The 22729-nt window shown below is 47.4% G+C and overlaps 1 protein-coding gene across 1 annotated transcript in view; it reads right to left on the bottom strand.

Moving 5' to 3' along the window:
• LOXL3 (lysyl oxidase like 3) overlaps positions 1-22729 on the bottom strand; it is a 427846-nt gene that overhangs the window by 194259 nt on the left and 210858 nt on the right. The window lies entirely within an intron of this gene.

Below are 22729 nucleotides of genomic sequence, written 5' to 3' on the forward strand. Positions count from 1 at the left end.
TGAGCATGAGGACATGTAAGGATGAAGACACAAATGATGAGGGCACAGACAGTGAGCATGAGGATATGTAAGGATGAAGACACAGATGAGGGAACACAGACAGTGAGCATGAGGACATGTAAGGATGAAGACACAGATGATGAGGGCACAGGCAGTGAGCATGAGGACATGTAAGGATGAAGACACAGATGATGAGGGCACAGACAGTGAGCATGAGGACATGTAAGGATGAAGACACAGATGATGAGGGCACAGACAGTGAATATGAGGACATGTAAGGATGAAGACACAGATGATGAGGGCACAGACAGTGAGCATGAGGAAATGTAAGGATGAAGACACAGATGATGAGGGCACAGACAGTGAGCATGAGGAAATGTAAGGATGAAGACACAGATGATGAGGGCACAGACAGTGAGCATGAGGACATGTAAGGATGAAGACACAGATGATGAGGGCACAGACAGTGAGCATGAGGACATGTAAGGATAAAGACACAGATGAGGGAACACAGACAGTGAGCATGAGGAAATGTAAGGATGAAGACACAGATGATGAGGGTACAGACAGTGAGCATGAGGATATGTAAGGATGAAGACACAGATGATGAGGGCACATACAGTGAGCATGAGGAAATGTAAGGATGAAGACACAGATGATGAGGGCACAGACAGTGAGCATGAGGACATGTAAGGATAAAGACAGATGATGAGGGGACACAGACAGTGAGCATGAGGACATGTAAGTATGAAGACACATATGATGAGGGCACAGACAGTGAGCATGAGGACATGTAAGTATGAAGACACAGATGAGTACACAGACAGTGAGCATGAGGACATGTAAGGATGAAGACACAGATGATGAGGGCACAGACAGTGAGCATGAGGATATGTAAGGATGAAGACAGATGATGAGGGTACAGACAGTGAGCATGAGGCTATATAAGGATGAAGACACAGATGATGAGGGCACAGACAGTGAGCATGAGGATATGTAAGGATGAAGACACAGATGATGAGGGCACAGACAGTGAGCATGAGAATATGCAAGGATGAAGACACAGATGATGAGGGGACACAGACAGTGAGCATGAGGACATGTAAGGATGAAGACACATATGATGAGGGCACAGACAGTGAGCATGAGGACATGTAAGGATGAAGACACATATGATGAGGGCACAGACAGTGAGCATGAGGACATGTAAGGATGAAGACACAAATAATGAGGACACAGACAGTGAGCATGAGGACATGTAAGGATGAAGACACAAATAATGAGGACACAGACAGTGAGCATGATGACATGTAAGGATGAAGACACAAATAATGAGGACACAGACAGTGAGCATGAGGACATGTAAGGATGAAGACACAAATAATGAGGACACAGACAGTGAGCATGAGGACATGTAAGGATGAAGACACAGATGATGAGGGTACAGACAGTGAGCATGAGGCTATATAAGGATGAAGACACAGATGATGAGGGCACAGACAGTGAGCATGAGGATATGTAAGGATGAAGACACAGATGATGAGGGCACAGACAGTGAGCATGAGAATATGCAAGGATGAAGACACAGATGATGAGGGCACAGACAGTGAGCATGAGGGCATGTAAGGATAAAGACAGATGATGAGGGGACACAGACAGTGAGCATGAGGACATGTAAGGATGAGGACACATATGATGAGGGCACAGACAGTGAGCATGAGGACATGTAAGGATGAAGACACAGATGAGGACACAGACAGTGAGCATGAGGACATGTAAGGATGAAGACACAGATGATGAGGGTACAGACAGTGAGCATGAGGCTATATAAGGATGAAGACACAGATGATGAGGGCACAGACAGTGAGCATGAGAATATGCAAGGATGAAGACACAGATGATGAGGGCACAGACAGTTAGCATGAGGGCATGTAAGGATAAAGACAGATGATGAGGGGACACAGACAGTGAGCATGAGGACATGTAAGGATGAGGACACATATGATGAGGGCGCAGACAGTGAGCATGAGGACATGTAAGGATGAAGACACAGATGAGGACACAGACAGTGAGCATGAGGACATGTAAGGATGAAGACACAGATGATGAGGGTACAGACAGTGAGCATGAGGCTATATAAGGATGAAGACACAGATGATGAGGGCACAGACAGTGAGCATGAGGATATGTAAGGATGAAGACACAGATGAGGGCACATACTTTAGCATGAGGACATGTAAGGATGAAGATTCAGATGATGAGGGGACACAGACAGTGAGCATGAGGATATGTAAGGATGAAGACACAGATGATGAGGGGACACAGACAGTGAGCATGAGGATATGTAAAGATGAAGACACAGATGAGGGAACACAGACAGTGAGCATGAGGACATGTAAGGATGAAGACACAGATGAGGGCACAGACTTTAGCATGAGGACATGTAAGGATGAAGATTCAGATGATGAGGGGACACAGACAGTGAGCATGAGGATATGTAAGGATGAAGACACAGATGATGAGGGGACACAGACAGTGAGCATGAGGATATGTAAAGATGAAGACACAGATGAGGGAACACAGACAGTGAATATGAGGACATGTAAGGATGAAGACACAGATGAAGGCACAGACAGTGAATATGAGGACATGTAAGGATGAAGACACAGATGACGAGGGGACACAGACAGTAAGCATGAGGACATGTAAGGATAAACACACAGATGATGAGGGCACAGACAGTGAATATGAGGACATGTAAGGATGAAGACACAGATGATGAGGGCACAGACAGTGAGCATGAGGACATGTAAGGATGAAGACACAGATGATGAGGGCACAGACAGTGAGCATGAGGAAATGTAAGGATAAAGACACAGATGATGAGGGTACAGACAGTGAATATGAGGACATATATGGATGAAGACACAGATGATGAGGGCACAGACAGTGAATATGAGGACATATAAGGATGAAGACGCAGATGATGAGGGCACAGACAGTGAGCATGAGGAAATGTAAGGATAAAGACACAGATGATGAGGGTACAGACAGTGAATATGAGGACATATATGGATGAAGACACAGATGATGAGGGCACAGACAGTGAATATGAGGACATATAAGGATGAAGACACAGATGATGAGGGCACAGACAGTGAGCATGAGGAAATGTAAGCATGAAGACACAGATGATGAGGGCACAGACAGTGAATATGAGGACATATATGGATGAAGACACAGATGATGAGGGCACAGACAGTGAGCATGAGGCTATATAAGGATGAAGACACAGATGATGAGGGCACAGACAGTGAATATGAGGACATGTAAGGATGAAGACACAGATGATGAGGGCACATACAGTGAGCATGAGGACAAGTAAGGATGAAGACACAGATGATGAGGGCACATACAGTGAGCATGAGGACAAGTAAGGATGAAGACACACAGATTTTAAATCTAGGAACGTACACAGATTAAGAATGAGGATACGCAGATTATTAGGACACAGTGAGTACAAGGACACAGTGAGTACAAGGACACAGTGAGTACAAGGACACAGTGAGAACAAGGACACAGTGAGAACAAGGACACAGTGAGAACAAGGACACACAAATGTTGGTAAGAAACCAATGATGAAGATAAACGGACAGAAGCACCTGCTCATTCTGCCTCTTCATACAGACTGTTAGTGGCTGCAATCAGTAGCAAGGGAGGGAGAGTTTATTCTGAGTTCTTTTATTTAAAAAAAGAATTGATAAGTGAATAAACTGTCCCATGGTTGGTTACCTGGGTATTGAAACTTGCAATTTGTTGAGACGCTTTTGGGCTGCCTGTTTTTTTACTCGTCTGTAAGGAGAAAGGGCAGAGTCAGATGGCACAAGAGGAACGGTCTAACCTGAGGGAGTCACCTAACAACTTGAATTTAGTTTGTTTCAGAGTTTCCCACTTCCTATCCATTTAATAAAATAAAGTGGTGAGCATTGTTTAGGGTGATATAATAGGTTTAATTGTAATTCGTGGTACCCTTTGTTGAAGAAGGAGCAGCAATACACTCCTGGGGGCTAGAGAAAATGCATATATGTGCAGGCACCAATCAGCAGCTTCTTAGGCTACCTAGGTATTCTTGTTAGCAAAGGATACAAACCGTAGGAAAAAAATTAGATTACAGAAAAAAAAAATGTATGCTCTGTCTGCATAATAAAAACGATTTGTTTCATTTCTTTTTATATCAAGTAAAGTGTAAATCCCAAAATGAAAAGCAGCTATGCAGAGAGGGCATTTGGCAACCCTGGGTTATGGGCAGTCTATAACTATATCACTTCAGGCCAGACATAGCGTAGAAAGAAGGGCGCACAGGCCAGACATAGCGTAGGAACAGAAGGGCGCACAGGGCAGACATAGCGTAGGAACAAAAGGGCGCACATGCCAGACATAGCGTAGGAACAGAAGGGCGCACAGGGCAGACATAGCGTAGAAACAGAAGGGAGCACAAGGCAGACATAGCGTAGGAACAGAAGGGCGCACAGGCCAGACATAGCGTAGGAACAGAAGGGCGCACAGGCCAGACATAGGGTAGGAACAGAGGATGCACAGGGCAGACATAGCATAGGAACAGAGGATGCACAGGGCAGACATAGCGTAGGAACAGAGGATGCACAGGGCAGACATAGCGTAGGAACAGAGGATGCACATGCCAGACATAGCGTAGGAACAGAGGATGCACAGGGCAGACATAGCGTAGGAACAGAGGATGCACAGGGCAGACATAGCGTAGGAACAGAGGATGCACAGGGCAGACATAGGGTAGGAACAGAGGATGCACAGGGCAGACATAGCGTAGGAACAGAGGATGCACAGGGCAGACATAGCGTAGAAACAGAGGATGCACAGGGCAGACATAGCGTAGGAACAGAGGATGCACAGGGCAGACATAGCGTAGAAACAGAGGATGCACAGGGCAGACATAGCGTAGGAACAGAGGATGCACAGGGCAGACATAGCGTAGAAACAGAGGATGCACAGGGCAGACATAGGGTAGGAACAGAAGGGCGCACAGGGCAGACATAGGGTAGAAACAGAAGGGCGCACAGGGCAGACATAGGACATAGCGTAGAAACGGAAGGGCGCACAGGCCAGACATAGGACATAGCGTAGAAACAGAAGGGTGCACAGGCCAGACATAGGACATAGCGTAGAAACAGAAGGGTGCACAGGCCAGACATAGCATAGAAACAGAAGGGCGCACAGGCCAGACATAGGACATAGCGTAGAAACAGAAGGGTGCACAGGCCAGACATAGGACATAGCGTAGAAACAGAAGGGCGCACAGGCCAGACATAGCGTAGAAACAGAAGGGCGCACAGGCCAGACATAGGGTAGAAACAAAAGGGCGCACAGGGCAGACATAGGGTAGAAACAAAAGGGCGCACAGGGCAGACATAGCGTAGAAACAGAAGGGCGCACAGGGCAGACATAGCGTAGAAAACAAATTATGCTTACCTGATAATTTTCTTCTCTTCTGATGGAAAGAGTCCACAGCTGCATTCATTACTTTTGGGAAATAAGAACCTGGCCACCAAGAGGAGGCAAAGACACCCCAGCCAAAGGCTTAAATACTCCTCCCACACCCTTCATCCCCCAGTCATTCTGCCGAGGAACAAGGAACAGTAAAAGAAATATCAGGTGCAAGGTGCCAGAAGAATAAATAAGGGCACCCCACAAAAAAATTACGGGTGGGGAGCTATGTACTATTTCCATCAGAAGAAAAGAAAATGATCAGGTAAGCATAATTTATGTTTTTCTTCTGAAATGGAAAAAGTCCACAGCTGCATTCATTACTTTTGGGAAAACAATACCCAAGCTATAGAGGACACTGAATGCCAAGACGGGACGGTACAATAGGCGGCCCATACTGAGGGCACCAGGCCTGACCTACCCAACAACAAAACCTTAAAAAGGAAAGGCGCCAAGGACACTGAACCGCAGATAGTCCAGAAGCCAAGCTAGAGACCCCAAATCGGACTCAACTGAGCCAACGGTCCTCCAGGAGACACCATCGCGAAACAGACGATCCCTCACCACTCACCCCACACTAATGAAGGGGACACCAGCCTAAACTCCTGTGGGGACAAGGCAAAGGAGAACCGAAGGAAACCAAAAGGTCACCACAATCCATAAAAGGAAACCTCCAATAGTGAGCTCAGCTCACAAAGACCCAAATGGGCCCAAGAGAGAAAAGGAGGCTATGCCTAGACCAAGTGGAACCCGGGATAAGACCGGCATAGAGACAGAAAGTCCTCTCTCCAACATCATGCAAGCACTGAAAGACAACTGAAGACAATGTCCTTACAGTGTCTGAACAAAGAATACAAAAGTATCAAACCATAAAAAAATGTGTAAAAGACCCAGACGAAAAACCCTGAGTCAAGAACACAGAGTCAACATCAGAACAACACAGAGGATACTTGCTAGTAAAAAGAAGCAGCCAATAAGAGAACAGACTGCAAAAAGCAACTCCCAGACAGAGGGCACGCGCTAGGCAACCTAAGCCGCCAGACCTACACACAGGTCTCCAAAACTAGCAAAAAGGCCCAAAAACAAAGTCTCACTTGGAGCCAGCAAGACTCCAGATAGAACGTAATAACCCAGAGAGACACCCCCCTCCAAAAGTTAACCCACAGTTCCAACCTCCTGAATCCAGGAGAAGCCCCACAAAAGGGACTACATCTCCATAAGAAGGAGAACAACCCCTTAAGAAAAAGGATGTAGCCTGAAGGGCAACATTTGTCCTTGAGGCACAAAGCCACCGGCTAAGGAGAGATCAATCCCCAACACAGATATCCTTGGAAAGGACCCCCCTAAAAGTAGCTTGCCAACACACATCCCCTGTGTAATGGATGCAGCAAAGACACTGCAAACCCATTCGCCTGCAGAGTAGTGAATCCAAGGGTTACCCTAGCAAGCTGACCTAGTGAATCAACCCTCAGGCGCATCAAGCCAAAGGAGTAACAGAAACTCCGAAAAACCTGGCCATCCATGACCAGGTCAGGTAGATTGAGTAAAGGACATAGTCCAAGTTCCCAGTACCAGGGAACCCCAAACCAGCCCTTAGGCCTAAGATTCCAGTAACAACCCATAACTGGGTCCACAAGGAAAACCACCGAGCGAAGCCTCAGCAACCGGAAGCCTCAGGAAGAAAACAGGTCCAGGCACCCAATTGTTCAATCAAACAATACCCGAGAAAAAAAACAGACACAAGGGATATGCATGCAATATCCAGATCAATCTGGATAGTGAGAAGAACTCGTAAGTCCCGACCGAAGGAAGGAACCACCCCTTGCTAAAGTCCTACGCTACAAGGAGCAAGGCGATAGAAGTCGTATTACGACCCTAGAGCCCCTAGACTTCTCAAACAGCCTCAGGACAACAAAGCAAGGGATACCTTGAGGTTAAAACCCCTTGAACAGGGCTAGTCTCCACATCACCTCCATACAGACAGAGGGATACAGGGAGAAAAGGCGCCAAGCCTACCCAGGTCCGGGGAACCCCTAAGTTAAGCCCAATGTCCCCACAGGGATTAACCATCTCCTGGGAACCCAGCTCCCTAAAAGAAGATCTAACTCACCGGGAGACAACGGAAGAAGACCAAAAAGGTCTTATAACTCAGTTAGACAGTACACGGTCAATGTGCAATAGCTGCAGCTGGTTACATTTTAAACAGCTTACGAGCACACAGTCAAGGTGCAAAGAGCTGCAGTTGGATTTAAACTGCAAACCTTCCTCATGCTAGTCAGCTATTCACCATACAAGCTGTTGATGGACCAAGTCTAAAAAGGACAAATCCAGAGCCTCAAAAAAGAAGGCCAAACTGCTTAAACAGCGGTAAGAGGGCGCTAAACCCTCCAACCCTCCACTGCGTGGGGGAGGAAACTCTAGGGTCCTATAATACCAGAGTAAGAGTGACGCAACGGAAACTCCACTGCCCCTGTCATCTATGATTGAAGTCTATAAGGACTGAAACATTCCTTCCTGCCTCACAGACCCACAGGTCCTTATTGAATGCTTAGTTGAAACATGTAAAACAAAATGATAACCTGAGCACTCGGCACCTCGACCGGACCAGCCAAACAGATCAGTGCCACGTGTCTGGACAGCCACAAGACAGAACGAACCCAACAGGACCAGCCTGCACCAAGGGTCCTAACCTGCAAGCTGCATAAATCCTCGCTCAGAGGGGAAGGATAACAGACATTTTTAACATAGGACTAACATGTCCAAAACAACTTCCGAAGTAGTAACAAAAAATATGAATCCCAGAAGGTTCCCGAAGGAAACAAACAAAATATAAGACATCCTATGGGATAAAAAGAAAATATAAGGCAACCCGGAGATTACATCATCCCCACATGTCTAATAAGGTGCACCATTCGAATTAGCAGACTGAAAATTCCTGTATCCAATAAGAATAGGGTCATTTAATAACTGAAAAACATGTTGAGTAATACACGAAGGCACGCATATCTGTAACAAAAGGCACAACACTTGGGGACAGTTACACCCGCAGGGAACTGTAGAGGCCCTCCTCAAGGTGGGAGACCCGGGACAATAGGGCATGAGCACAATCGCAAATAAACATCTGGACTCTGCAGACAAATAATCGCCAAAAATACATGGAAGCGAAAATGTGCTGCAACCTCTGGGGGGGAACACGCTGCCTTGCATGGAGGAATAATCATAAACTGGGTTACCCGCATGTGCAGAAGTATGGAGAGGTAGGGAACTCACCTCTCGGAGGACGGGACCCCCAGAGGCGGATGGCTCAGCTGTCCCTTGACTCCCCGAGCCTGAGGAACAAGGCGCTCCCATATGGCATACAAAACATAACTGGTTGACATGTGTCAACAAGGCCAATCTGGATTTGTAACCGGATACAGAATCTCAGTATCAGAATCCTCCATAACTGAATCTTAAATTCAAACAGTCTCAGCATCAGAATCCTCCGTAACTGGATAGGGGTTATGCAAATATGGACTAAAGAAGTAAAACTAAACAGCACCTGACACCCACAAGGGCTGGGGCACTCAACACCTCCTATGGACCAGACCCCTGTGGACTAGAATTTCTCCTTCGCCACACGGTCAGGAATGCGGAAATGGAAGACGGACGTAATCATGCCCAGCCACAAGGTGAACCGTACGATCCAAATAAGCACGCCCAACCATAAGGTCGCGTCACTTCCAGAGGCCTTAATGTTCCAAACCATGAGCCCGATTAACACCACACATAAGCAGATTGAATCACATAAACATGATTATAAACCCCCTGTTCAATAACCCCAATCAGGAGATATTAACCCTTGATTCCAAGATACTAAAGGCGACTCACTGAGACCCTTATGTTAAGTTAGGCCCGCAAGGTGGTAGCCTCTCGGGAAAACATCTGAATTACAGCACATTCACGAAGAAAGTAAAATGAAACAATCTTACCAGAATCTACGCTGTGGAACAGGAACACGGCCCTTCAAGTGTGACGGATAGTAGTATCGCCTCCACCATGGACTTGAGAGAAGAAAGCAGGCAGCGGAGCGAAGTTTTACAACGCAGATTGCTTGAGGAGCCGTTAACATGAGTGGGGATGGTTTCGCAGAAAGACTCTCCCTGCATCTCCAGACTCCTCCTGGTGGCCAGGTTTTTATTTCCAAAAAGTAATGAATGCAGCTGTGGACTCTTTCCATTTAAGAAGAAAACTGAAGGACGCACAGGGCAGACATAGCGTAGAAACAGAAGGACGCACAGGGCAGACATAGCGTAGAAACAGAAGGACGCACAGGGCAGACATAGTGTAGAAATAGAAGGACGCACAGGGCAGACATAGCATAGAAACAGAAGGACGCACTTGGCAGACATAGCATAGAAACAGAAGGACGCACTTGGCAGACATAGCGTAAAAACAGAAGGACGCACAGGGCAGACATAAGACATAGCGTAAAAACAGAAGGACGCACAGGGCAGACATAAGACATATCGTAGAAACAGAAGGATGCACAGGGCAGACATAGCGTAAAAACAGAAGGACGCACAGGGCAGACATAAGACATAGCGTAAAAACAGAAGGACGCACAGGGCAGACATAGTGTAGAAACGGAAGGGCGCACAGGGCAGACATAAGACATAGCGTAGAAACAGAAGGATGCACAGGGCAGACATAAGACATAGCGTAGAAACAGAAGGATGCACAGGGCAGACATAGCGTAAAAACAGAAGGACGCACAGGGCAGACAGAAGACATAGCGTAAAAACAGAAGGACGCACAGGGCAGACATAGTGTAGAAACGGAAGGGCGCACAGGGCAGACATAAGACATAGCGTAGAAACAGAAGGATGCACAGGGCAGACATAAGACATAGCGTAGAAACAGAAGGATGCACAGGGCAGACATAGTGTAGAAACGGAAGGGCGCACAGGGCAGACATAAGACATAGCGTAGAAACAGAAGGATGCACAGGGCAGACATAGTGTAGAAACAGAAGGGCGCACAGGGCAGACATAGGGTAGGAACAGAAGGGCGCACAGGGCAGACATAGGGTAGAAACAGAAGGGTGCACAGGGCAGACATAGCGTAGAAACAGAAGGGCGCACAGGGCAGACATAGGGTAGAAACAGAAGGACACACAGGGCAGACATAGGGTAGAAACAGAAGGACACACAGGGCAGACATAGGGTAGGAACAGAAGGGCGCACAGGGCAGACATAGCATAGAAACAGAAGGGAGCACAGGGCAGACATAGCATAGAAACAAAAGAAGGATGCACAGGGCAGACATAGCGTAGAAACAGAAGGACGCACAGGGCAGACATAGCGTAGAAACAGAAGGACGCACAGGGCAGACATAGCGTAAAAACAGAAGGACGCACAGGGCAGACATAAGACATATCGTAGAAACAGAAGGATGCACAGGGCAGACATAGCGTAAAAACAGAAGGACACACAGGGCAGACATAAGACATAGCGTAGAAACAGAAGGATGCACAGGGCAGACATAGTGTAGAAACAGAAGGGCACACAGGGCAGACATAGCGTAGAAACAGAAGGGCGCACAGGGCAGACATAGGGTAGAAACAGAAGGGCGCACAGGGCAGACATAGGGTAGAAACAGAAGGGCGCACAGGACAGACATAGGGTAGGAACAGAAGGGCGCACAGGGCAGACATAGGGTAGGAACAGAAGGGCGCACAGGGCAGACATAGGGTAGAAACAGAAGGGCGCACAGGACAGACATAGGGTAGGAACAGAAGGGCGCACAGGACAGACATAGGGTAGGAACAGAAGGGCGCACAGGGCAGACATAGGGTAGAAACAGAAGGGCGCACAGGGCAGACATAGTGTAGAAACAGAAGGGCGCACAGGGCAGACATAGGGTAGAAACAGAAGGACACACAGGGCAGACATAGGGTAGGAACAGAAGGGCGCACAGAGCAGACATAGCGTAGGAACAGAAGGGCGCACAGGGCAGACATAGCGTAGGAACAAAAGAAGGATGCACAGGGCAGACATAAGACATAGCGTAGAAACAGAAGGATGCACAGGGCAGACATAGTGTAGAAACAGAAGGGCGCACAGGGCAGACATAGGGTAGAAACAGAAGGGCGCACAGAGCAGACATAGCGTAGGAACAGAAGGGCGCACAGAGCAGACATAGCGTAGGAACAGAAGGGCGCACAGGGCAAACATAGGGTAGAAACAGAAGGACACACAGGACAGACATAGGGTAGGAACAGAAGGGCGCACAGGGCAGACATAGCATAGAAACAAAAGAAGGATGCACAGGGCAGACAAAAACCATTACATATACAGATGCATACCATAGTCAGGAGAAAAGAGGTTAAGAATCACAGAGACAGAAAGGCATAAAAGTCTAAACATGCCAAATGCTTTCTTGCACAACTCCATTCTGTGATTTCCCAATATTTTTATTAGCAATTGTGGGTACATTTATTATTTATCTAAAATATTCTTATCAAAAAGCCCCACATCAGGTTACCTGGGGATCAAACCCTTTGCTTTGTGGGGTCTCTTTTTGGGTGATGCTTTTTTGACATTTCTAAAAGAGACAGAATAAATTAGACAAAGGATGTAACCGACAGCTGAATACACAGTCACGGCTGAGACAAGTCAATGACACAAGGGGTTAGAACATGCAAGAATAGTGACATTCACAGAGAACATATAAAACAACATACTGTCTAACTCTACATATAATGGAGACTGAGGAGGAATAGAAGCGTGAAATAGGAATAAGGACGAGAGATTAATGAAGGAAACACGATTTAGGAAGAATGGTGGAGGCATGGACTCCAGGAGTAATATGGATGTTTGACTAAAGAGAGACAGAATACGTTTAAGGAGGATTAGACATATGTATGAAAAAAGATAGGTGGGACTGAGGATAAGGACATCATGGAGGATTAAAAGGAACACAAGGAAGGAAAGAAGTGTATCAGTAGAGCGATGTATTTGTGACTGAAAGAGAAAAAAAATGGAGACGTGCCTGAGAAGACATGTGGCCAGGACTGACCGCTCCTTCCTCCAGCAAACTCTGGCAACAACCATCCAGTGACATTTGGCTGACAGCGGTGGGATCTGCACCACAGGTCCAAACCATCAGCTGTGACCCTATTAAAAGAAGAGCCAGTGGATAGCACAGCAACTGATTGGATGGCAGAAAGCATGGGACCCATGGATTACAGATACTCAGGAACTGTGTACCCTAATGACACTAACAAAAAAGACCAAAAGGATTGGCTTGACGATATTGTGATGGTAGAACTGAAATATTCATATACACCACTGCAGTATGCAGCACAACAATCGCTAAATGATCCTAGAAACAGGACTTCTAATCATTCCAATGATGGAGAAATAAAGGTGAAAACAATGATAAAGGACAAGTCTGGTAAGCTATTTGCTACAATACAGTTTTGTGTAGCTCTGACTTCTCTCGATTCTGCCATATTGTGGCCCGGAGGGAGCAAATTAGAAGATTCACTAAAGACACTGAGTGGCTAGACAGGCTGGAGGACCTGACGGAAAGAGTGGAATACTGAAATTGCATATAAGAGGCTACTGAAGAGCGCCAGAGAGTTTAACCACCGAGAGAAAGGGCAGTACTTGGAGAGCCCAGTCCCTGGCATCAATCTCCAAAGACAGTGGGCAAAGTAGTTCACCCACCCAAAGACGTATGTAGCAAGGGACTGCAAGGCCATGTGAAAGAGCCAGCGATCAGCACTATAAGAAACCCAATGCCTCAAACTTTCCAGCACAAATGTAAAAGAATATCTGCTCTTCACAGATGGTGCCAATGACGCTGTCCTGAGACTTCTTCAGGAGTTTAATGCCATTGTGCATTTTGAGCTGCGGTGAGAGTTTGCAGCTACTGCACTTTCCCACCACAAATGGTGGGTGATTTGCCAACAGCATCCAGGTATCCACAGCAGCAAGATCCAGAGCCCACTGTGTCCGCTGGGATGATTACAACAATGACCAATATAACCTTCAGGAAATAAGGACCTACCCCTCAGTAGTAATGTCACGAACCTAAAATTTTGCGTTTGCGAACGGCGAACGAGAACTTCCGCAAATGTTCGCAAACCGGCAAACCAGGCGAACCACCATTGACTTCAATGGGCAGGCAAATTTTAAAACCCACAGGGACTCTTTCTGGCCACAATAGTGATGGAAAAGTTGTTTCAAGGAGACTAACATCTGGACTGTGGCATGCCGGAGGGGGATCCATGGCAAAACTCCCATGGAAAATTACATAGTTGATGCAGAGTCTGGTTTTAATCCATAAAGGGCATAAATCACCTAACATTCCTAAATTGTTTGGAATAACGTGCTTTAAAACATCAGGTATGATGTTGTATCGATCAGGTAGTGTAAGGGTTACGCCCGCTTCACAGTGACAGACCAAACTCCCAGTTTAACGCACTGCAAACAACCGCAAACAGTCCATTTGCACAACCACGAGATTGATAGATTTGATAGATACATAGATTACATAGATCAATAGATCAATAGATGCAATATACATTTGATAGATACCAATTACATAGATCAAAAGATGCAATTTACATTTGATAGATACGAATTACACAGATCAAAAGATGCAATATAAATTTGATCGATACGAATAACATAGATCAATAGATGCAATATACATTTGATAGATACGAATTACATAGATCAATAGATGCAATATACATTTGATAGATACAAATTACATAGATCAATAGATGCAATATACATTTGATAGATACAAATTACATAGATCAATAGATGCAATATACATTTGATAGATACAAATTGCATAGATCAATAGATGCAATATACATTTGATAGATACGAATTCCATAGATCAATAGATGCAATATACATTTGATAGATACGATTGATAGATAGATTTGATAGATAAATAGATCATTTGAAAGATATATAATTTCCCAGACAGAGAATTACAAAGATGTGCGGTCTGAGACCCATGGTAAGGTTACTTCCTTTTGCACAATCGAGTACAGGTTGGGGTCCGGGATTGACTTTTTGTGCTGTTTGATTCTTTCAGGTATACCAGTTGCAGAGGTTCTGACCCTGCATTCTGGCTGCACCTCTCCCTGCAAGAGAGATCTGTTCCAGAGTCTGTGGGCCTGTATGCAAAGAGCTGGCCTGCCTGAAAGGAGCAGCAAGGCAGAGGGATCGATTCCTGCCTATAAGAAACCAGAGGGCACGCTACCTGCTGGAAGTGTGCAGTGAGGCAGAGGGATCTATTCCTGCCTAGAAGCAGACAGGCAGAGGGGACGCTACCTGCCTGGGAGCCCACTGAGACCAGCACAGCTGGGGGAGATACAGCCGCTGGCTTGACCCCGGTCTCAGCCACTATAGCCCTGGTCCCACTATTTGGAGGCAGAGGGATATATTCCTGCCAAGAAGCAGCCTGGCAGGGGGATTTATTCCTGCCTAGAAGCAGCCAGGCAGAGGGGACAATACCTGCCAAGAAAGAACTGCAGGGCAGAGAGGACGCTACCTGACTGGGAGTCCACTGAGACCAGCCCAGCTGGGGGAGATACAACAGCTGGCTTGACCCCGGTCTCAGCAACTATATCTCTGATCCCACTATCCGGTGGCCGCCCCTGGGTTTGGATAGAGGAAGGGAGACCCCCTAGTGGAGTACCGCTACATCCAGGAGATGGAAAAAGATGTTTGGACTCCCAGTACAGGTCGTTCTCCTTCAGCCTTTTTATACAAGGGTCCCGACCCCAAACAGGCACGACAGCATGAAAGACCCCATCTGCCATGACTTCCTTTTGCACAATCGAGTACAGGTATGGCATCGATTTTAGGAACCCGGAGATAATTTTTAGGAACCGGGAGATGGAAAAAGATGCTTGGACACCCAGTACAGGTCGTTCTCCTTCAGCCTTTTTATACGAGGGTCCCCGACCCTCAACAGCATGAAAGACCCCATATGCCATGACTTCCTTTTGCACAATCAAGTACAGGTATGGCATCGATTTTAGGAACCCGGAGATAATTTTTAGGAAACGGGAGATGGAAAAAGATGCTTGGACACCCAGTACAGGTCGTTCTCCTTCAGCCTTTTTATACGAGGGTCCCCGGCCCTCAACAGGCATGACAGCATGAAAGACCCCATATGCCATGACTTCCTTTTGCACAATCGAGTACAGGTATGGCATCGATTTTAGGAACCCGGAGATAATTTTTAGGAACCGGGAGATGGAAAAAGATGCTTGGTCGGTCCTCCTACTTCAAATTTGGGGCACTGCACGTGCAATCTACTGTGCCACCAGATATGAGTGGTGTGTTAAGTAGTACTATTCTTAACAGTTTAATCACTGTTATGTGCATTTTTTTTGGTTTGGGTTTTGTAGCCACAGTGCAGCACCAGAGGACAGAAAAATTAGGCATGTAAAAATGCCTGAAATATTAGGTATTGTTGCAGCCGCTGCTGTAGCAGCGGCCAGAAAAATTGATGTTTGTTTCCCAGGCAGAAAGTGCCCTAAAACATTGCGGCTTGAACCCTAGTTGTTGGCGGGTAAGTCACGCAAGTCATCCGAAGATAAAATACAGCAGCGTGTGTATCATTTGTAGCCCAAGGCAGCTCATCTCATCAGGCCTTTTTTACTCGAATGTATCGCACAATGTCAGTACCATCTGGGATCCATCCCTCATTCATTTTAATAAAGGTGAGATAATCAAGACTTTTTTGACCTAGGCGACTTCTCTTCTCAGTGACAATACCTCCTGCTGCACTGAAGGTCCTTTCTGAAAGGACACTTGAAGCGGGGCAGGCCAGAAGTTCGATTGCAAATTGGGATAGCTCAGGCCACAGGTCAAGCCTGCACACCCAGTAGTCAAGGGGTCCATCGCTCCTCAGAGTGTCGAGATCTGCAGTTAAGGCGAGGTAGTCTGCTACCTGTCGGTTGAGTCTTTCTCTGAGGCTGGATCCCGAAGGGCTGTGACGATGCATAGGAGTTAAAAAGGTCTGCATGTCCTCCATCAACAACACGTCTGTAAAGCGTCCTGTCCTTGCTGCCGTGGGAGGAGGAGGATTACTTTCACCTCTTCCCCTGTTAGATTCCCGTTGTGCTGTGACATCACCCTTATACGCTGTGTAAAGCATACTTTTTAATTTATTTTTGAACTGCTCCATCCTTTCCGACTTGCGGGAATTCGGTAACATTTCAGGAACTTTATGCTTATACTGGGGGTCTAGTAGCGTGGACACCCAGTACAGGTCGTTCTCCTTCAGCTTTTTTATACGAGGGTCCCTCAACAGGCACGACAGCATGAAAGACCCCATTTGCACAAGGTTGGATGCCGAGCTAATCATGTCCCATTCCTCGTCCTCACTGATCTCACTGAAGGTATGTTCTTCCCCCCAGCCACGTACAACACCACGGGTACCAGATAGGTGACAACAACGAGCACCCTGGGATGCCTGTTGTGCTTGGTCTTCCTCCTCCTCCTCAAAGTCACATTCCTCCTCTGACTCCTCTTCCTCACAATCCTCTTCCTGCGTTGCCGCTGGTCCAGCAAGCGATGCTGATAAGGCTGTTTCTGGTGGTGATGGAGACCACAACTCTTCCTCTTCACGCTCATCTACGGCCTGATCCAGCACTCTTCGCAGGGCACGCTCCAGGAAGAAAACAAATGGTATGATGTTGCTGATGGTGCCTTCGGTGCGACTGACTAGGCTTGTCACCTCCTCAAAAGGACGCATAAGTCTACAGGCATTGCGCATGAGCGTCCAGTAATGTGGCAAAAAAATCCCCAGCTCCCCAGAGGCTGTCCTAGCACCCCGGTCATACAAATACTCGTTAACAGCTTTTTCTTGTTGTAGCAGGTGGTCGAACATTAGGAGTGTTGAATTCCAACGTGTCGGGCTGTCGCAAATCAAGCGCCTCACTGGCAGGTTGTTTCACCGCTGGATATCTGACAAGTGCGCCATGGCCATGTAGGAATGCCTGAAATGGCCACACACCTTCCTGGCCTGCTTCAGGACGTCCTGTAAGCCTGGGTACTTATGCACAATGCGTTGTATAATCAAATTACACACATGTGCCATGCACGGCACATGTGTCAACTTGCCCAATTTCAATGCCGCCACCAAATTACTTCCATTGTCAGAAACAACTTTGCCAATCTCCAGTTGGTGCGGAGCCAGCCACTGAGCTACCTGTGCGTTCAGGGCGGACATGAGTGCTGGTGCGGTGTGACTCTCGGCTTTCAGGCAAGTCAACCCCAAGACGGCGTGACACTGCTGTATCCGGGATGTTGAATAGTACCTGGGGATCTGCCGTTGATGTGGAGCAAGACGCAGCAGCAGAAGAGGACTCAGCCGAGGAAGAGGTTATGGAAGAGGATGGAGTAGGAGGAGTAGAGGAGGTAGCAGCAGGCCTGCCTGCAAGTCGTGGCAGTGTCACCAACTCCTCTGCAGAGCCACGCATTTCATGCTTGGCAGCCATCAGCAGGTTTACCCAATGCGCAGTGTAGGTGATATACCTGCCCTGACCATGCTTTGCAGACCAGCTATCAGTGGTCAGATGGACCCTTGCCCCAACGCTGTGTGCCAGACATGCCATTACTTCCTTTCGCACAATCGTGTACAGGTTGGGGATTGCCTTTTGTGAAAAGAAATTTCGGCCGGGTACCTTCCACTGCGGTGTCCCAATAGATACAAATTTTTTGAACGCCTCAGACTCCACCAGCTTGTATGGTAAAAGCTGGTGGGCTAAGAGTTCAGACAAGCCAGCTGTCATACGCCGGGCAGGGAGGTGACTTTGGGAAATTGGCTTCTTACACTCAAACATGTCCTTGACAGACACCTGACTGTGAGCAGATGACCAGGAACTGCTACGCAAGAGAGACTGAGTGGCGGATGGTAGAGAGGGGGCAAGGAGGACAGCAGTGGTTGACGTGGCTGAAGATGCTGGACCAGGAGGGGGATGGCGGCTTTGAGTTTGTGTGCTGCTTCTACTCATGTGTTCATCCCATCGGTGTTTGTGATGTGAGACCATGTGCCTTCGCAAAGCAGTTGTACCTAGGTGGGTGTTGGACTTCCCACGACTCAGTTTCTTTTGGCACAGGTTGCAAATGGCATCGCTGTTGTCAGAGGCAGACACACAAAAAAAAATGCCACACTGCTGAGCTCTGCGATGACGGCATTCTGGTGGTGGCAACAGCATGTGTTGATTGGCGTGCTGTCTGGCTGACCCCGGGTGCTGATGCATGCTGTCTGACTGTGCCACTAGCTACTTGCGACGACCTCCCCCTGCTTCCAACTCGTCTCCTCCTCCTCCTCTCTGTCTCCCCATCTGAACTTTCCCCCTCTTCTTCTTCTCTTCTAGCGGGCACCCACGTGACATCCACGGACGCATCATCATCAACCGCTTCACTTGTATCTGACAAATCAACAAAGGAAGCAGCAGCGGGTACAACATCACCATCATCATCACACCGTACGTCCATGTCTGTAATGCTGCCTGACTGAGACATATCACTGTTATCTACATCCTCTGTCAATGATGGTTGCGCATCACTCATTTCTTCCAACTGATGTGTCAATAACTCCTCTGACAGATCAAGTGAAGCGGCTGTGGTGCTAGTGTTGGTGGTGGCGGCAGGCGGGCAAGTGGCACTGGCCACTTGAGAGGTGCCCGAAGCTAAGCTGGAGGTGGATGGTGCGTCAAGGTTAGTAGCGGAAGCTGTAGAAGATTGGGTGTCCTGTGTTAGCCATTCAACTAGGTCCTCCTCAGAACTTTTCGGGTTCATGGCACGTGGCCTCTGAACACTGTGCATAGTTGTAGGGTCAAAGGGAATCACACCACCACGACCACGATGGCACCTGCGGGGTGGCCTGCCTCTGCCTGTCATTTTTTTTTTAAATGTACACTTACACTACTATTAAACAAGATATGAGTGGTGGCACTGGGCAAGTGGGCACAGTATACGCTGTGAGCCTGACACAAAAAAGCAGACTGATGTTTCACAGTCAAAAATGTTTATTTTTTAAATATTTAAACTACTGTTACAACAAATATGAGTGGTGCCACTAACTTGGCAAGTGGGCCTGGCACACACCCTGGCAGGCAGGCAAATGCAATAAGATTACAATAGCAGACTGATGTTTCACAGTCCAAATTTTTTTTATTTTAAATATTTACACTACTGTTACAACAAATATGATTGGTGGCACCAGTTGGCAAGTGGGCCTGGCACACACGCTGGCAGGCAGGCAACTGCAATTAGATTACACTAGCAGACTGATGTTTCACAGTCAAAAAAGTTTTTTTTTTAAATATTTACAATACTGTTATAACAAATATGATTGGTGGCACTAGTTGGCAAGTGGGCCTGGCACACACGCTGGCAGGCAGGCAACTGCAATTCGATTGCACTAGTAGACTGATGTTCTAGCCCTAAAAAGGATTTTTTGGGGTGCTGTCCTTACAGCAGAGGTCAGATGAGTCCTTCAGGACTGTAGTGGACACTAAATACACTAGCCTAGCTATCAATTTCCCTATAAAATCACCAGCAGCAGCACTATCACTCCTCTCACTAAGAATGCAGGATCAGAATAAATCTAAAATGGCTGCTGCCCAGGAGCTGGGAGGGTCTGGGAGGGAGTGTCTGCTGCTGATTGGCTGAAATGTGTCTGCAGACTGAGATACAGGGTCAAAGTTTACTCAATGATGACGAATAGGGGGCGGATTGAACATCGCATATGTTCGCCCGCCGCGGCGAACGCGAACAATCTAAGATCGCTGGGAACTGTTCTCCGGCGAACTGTTTGCGACATCACTACCCCTCAGTTCTTCAAATAAAACAAAGGGACAGAAAACCCTGACAGCTGCGATCTTACTCCCCAAACGTGTTTGACAGCCGGATCTACACCCAGAGCCCCATCATGGCAGTTCCAGCTGCACTTGGAAGGCAGAAAAGCCAGGGACCCTTTTTACAAACTAAAGTCTATGGTGAGTGAGACAATGACCCCATTAAGACTCCTTACAACTAAGATTACTGATTACTATAATAAACTGTGGAGCCTTTTTCTATTGCCAAGTAAAAGACTAAAACCCTATTGGAACTTTAAACCTCCAGGCATTACTTGTTGCAGGCCAATCCTCAGTCATTGGGACAATACAGATTTCATGTCTAAAGTATAAAGGTCTGAGCCGGTGTTCTGTCCAATTCTGCAACGTGTTGAAATATTATAACCAAGAAAACCCTTAACAACCAGTGATGTACAGGGTACATTGTGATTGTTAAAGTGGTATAGATGCTTGCAAGAATGGGGACAGCTAAGAAGTCATGTCTGAGGAAAGATGTAGATGTGGCTGAGAGCTTAAAGAGACTGAGGAGAGCTTAAAGAGACTGAGGAGAGCTTAAAGAGACTGAGGAGAGCTTAAAGAGACTAAGGAGAGGTTAAGGAGACTGAGGAGAGGTTAAGGAGACTGAGGAGAGCTTAAAGAGACTGAGGAGAGCTTAAAGAGACTGAGGAGAGCTTAAAGAGACTGAGGAGAGCTTAAAGAGACTGAGGAGAGCTTAAAGAGACCGAGGAGAGCTTAAAGAGACCGAGGAGAGCTTAAAGAGACTGAGGATAGCTTAAAGAGACTGAGGATAGCTTAAAGAGACTGAGGAGAGGCTAAGGAGACTGGGGAGAGGCTAAGGAGACTGAGGAGAGGCTAAGGAGACTGAGGAGAGGCTAAAGAGACTGAGGAGAGGCTAAAGAGACTGAGGAGAGGCTAAAGAGACTGAGGAGAGGCTAAAGAGACTGAGGAGAGGCTAAAGAGACTGAGGAGAGGCTAAAGAGACTGAGGAGAGGCTAAAGAGACTGAGGAGAGGCTAAGGAGACTGAGGAGAGGCTAAAGAGACTGAGGAGAGGCTAAAGAGACTGAGGAGAGGCTAAAGAGACTGAGGAGAGGCTAAGGAGACTGAGGAGAGGCTAAGGAGACTGAGGAGAGGCTAAGGAGACTGAGGAGAGGCTAAAGAGACTGAGGAGAGGCTAAAGAGACTGAGGAGAGGCTAAGGAGACTGAGGAGAGGCTAAGGAGACTGAGGAGAGGCTAAGGAGACTGAGGAGAGGCTAAAGAGACTGAGGAGAGGCTAAGGAGACTGAGGAGAGGCTAAAGAGACTGAGGAGAGGCTAAGGAGACTGAGGAGAGGCTAAAGAGACTGAGGAGAGGCTAAAGAGACTGAGGAGAGGCTAAGGAGACTGAGGAGAGGCTAAGGAGACTGAGGAGAGGCTAAAGAGACTGAGGAGAGGCTAAGGAGACTGAGGAGAGGCTAAAGAGACTGAGGAGAGGCTAAGGAGACTGAGGAGAGGCTAAAGAGACTGAGGAGAGGCTAAGGAGACTGAGGAGAGGCTAAGGAGACTGAGGAGAGGCTAAGGAGACTGAGGAGAGGCTAAGGAGACTGAGGAGAGGCTAAGGAGACTGAGGAGAGGCTAAAGAGACTGAGGAGAGGCTAAGGAGACTGAGGAGAGGCTAAGGAGACTAAGGAGAGGCTAAGGAGACTGAGGAGAGGCTAAAGAGACTGAGGAGAGGCTAAGGAGACTGAGGAGAGGCTAAGGAGACTGAGGAGAGGCTAAAAAGACTGAGGAGAGGCTAAAGAGACTGAGGAGAGGCTAAAGAGACTGAGGAGAGGCTTTGATTGAGGAGAGGCTAAAGAGACTGAGGAGAGGCTAAGGAGACTGAGGAGAGGCTAAAGAGACTGAGGAGAGGCTAAGGAGACTGAGGAGAGGCTAAGGAGACTGAGGAGAGGCTAAAGAGACTGAGGAGAGGCTAAAGAGACTGAGGAGAGGCTAAGGAGACTGAGGAGAGGCTAAAGAGACTGAGGAGAGGCTAAGGAGACTGAGGAGAGGCTAAAGAGACTGAGGAGAGGCTAAAGAGACTGAGGAGAGGCTAAAGAGACTGAGGAGAGGCTAAAGAGACTGAGGAGAGGCTAAGGAGACTGAGGAGAGGCTAAGGAGACTGAGGAGAGGCTAAGGAGACTGAGGAGAGGCTAAGGAGACTGAGGAGAGGCTAAAGAGACTGAGGAGAGGCTAAGGAGACTGAGGAGAGGCTAAGGAGACTGAGGAGAGGCTAAAGAGACTGAGGAGAGGCTAAAGAGACTGAGGAGAGGCTTTGATTTAGGAGAGGCTAAGGAGACTGA

Source organism: Bombina bombina, chromosome 2 (genome assembly GCF_027579735.1).
Source record: "Bombina bombina isolate aBomBom1 chromosome 2, aBomBom1.pri, whole genome shotgun sequence".
Lineage (NCBI taxonomy): Eukaryota > Metazoa > Chordata > Amphibia > Anura > Bombinatoridae > Bombina > Bombina bombina.